This window comes from Charadrius vociferus, unplaced genomic scaffold, assembly GCF_000708025.1.
Source record: "Charadrius vociferus isolate BGI_N301 unplaced genomic scaffold, ASM70802v2 scaffold647, whole genome shotgun sequence".
Lineage (NCBI taxonomy): Eukaryota > Metazoa > Chordata > Aves > Charadriiformes > Charadriidae > Charadrius > Charadrius vociferus.
Window position 1 is genome coordinate 161,464 of NW_009649585.1, and position 1,570 is coordinate 163,033.

General features: G+C 54.1%; 1 protein-coding gene across 1 annotated transcript in view; it reads left to right on the plus strand.

The window, feature by feature from the left end:
- OTOF (otoferlin) overlaps positions 1 to 1,570 on the plus strand; it is a 134,566-nt gene that overhangs the window by 73,238 nt on the left and 59,758 nt on the right. The window lies entirely within an intron of this gene.

The following is a 1,570-nucleotide window of genomic DNA, read 5'->3' on the forward strand; positions in this document are numbered from 1 at the left end:
CTCCCTTTGGCCTGCCTGGGGCCAGGGGCTCTGTCTGCACAGCAGGGCAGGAGATGAGAGCTGGACCTCCTTCATCACCTGCTCCAGGATGCCTGGGCAGGACCACCCCATGGTGGGTCTGGATGGGTCCTGGCTGGGAGGGGAGAGGTTCCCCCCGGCAGGCTGGGGTCCCTCCTTGTGGGAGTCATGGATTAGTGAGGATGCGAAGAAAAAGTTAGAGAGAGAGAGAGATAACAGTAGCTGAGCAGCCCTGTCTAAATGAGGCAGGTTTTCAGGGGTAACAGGGCTGGATGGGTCCATGCAAGCTTGCAGCAGAAAGGGGACGATGCAGGAAATATGGGTTCACCCTGTCCCATCCTTGGGAGGATGATGACAGCCCCCACCCCAATCTGCCCTGAGTTCCATGCCCAGACAGATTGCAGCAGCTCTGAAGGTGTTAATGGCATTTTACCATTGACTGTGTTTTCATGGAGCTCTTCTGGTGCCGGAAGGGTTTTGCACGGGAGGACACAATGCTCCGAGGAACGTCTGAGGCATTGTGCAAAGCTGAGCCTGGCTCAGGCTGTAGCAAACCTGTGCTGGAGTTTATCCTGAACCAAACAAAGGTGAAAAAAGAGAAAGAAAAGGCGTTTCATATTCAGGCTTTTGAAAAGAATCAAAGGGCGCTTTGATGTGAACCATCCTTTTGAATCAAAAGAAAAGGAATCGTTTTATTTAAAATCTTTTTGTTCATACGAACAAAAATGTCCTGGCTCCTTTGGAAGGTCCTTCTGTTTCCATCAGTTACAGGTCCCAGACCCAATGCAAAATTGCACCAAAGAATAAAAAGAAGATAAAATTTTGGTGCTGCCAGATCTACATTTCAAAAAGGTTTCAGTATGGCTGGGGAGGGCTCCCATTAGACCCTCTCCTGGCCATCCTCATCCTCGTCCCCCCGTCCCCTTCCCTGCGGCTGTGCAGAGAGTATCACAGACCCACGGGTACCCTTCTTCCACCCCGAGGAACGCCTTGGACCATCCATCCTGCACAGAAGATGGACGGTTTGCATCAGGACAGCTGGGACAAGGTGCAGGCAGCTGGATCTGGGCGCAGGAGCAGGCAGAGAGGAGCAGGGAGGGAATGGAGAGGGGAAGGGTGGTTAATGAGGAATGGCCCGTTCTGTGCCTTGGATGTCACAGGAGCAGCCTAAGGGATCATGGGCCAAGCCAGCCTACAGCCCTGGAGACAGAATCACAGAATGGTTTGGGTGGGAAGGGACCTGTAAAGGTCATCTAGTCCACCCCTGCCTTGGGCAGAGACACCTCCCACCAGCCCAGGTTGCTCCAAGTCCCGTCCAACCTGGCCTTGAACACCTCCAGGGATGGGGCAGCCACAGCTTCTCGGGGCAACCTGTTCCACTGCCTTTTGTCGGTAATGGAAACAGGACCCCCATACTTCGCTTGAAGCCTCTGCCCGAGAGCGATCCTTCAGCTTTCCAAGCCCAGATCACAACGTGCAGGAGCTCTACCCCATTTCCCAGCACCTGCAAGGTCTGCTTTTTGGAAGGGGAGGCAGCTCCAGCAGAGCTGGG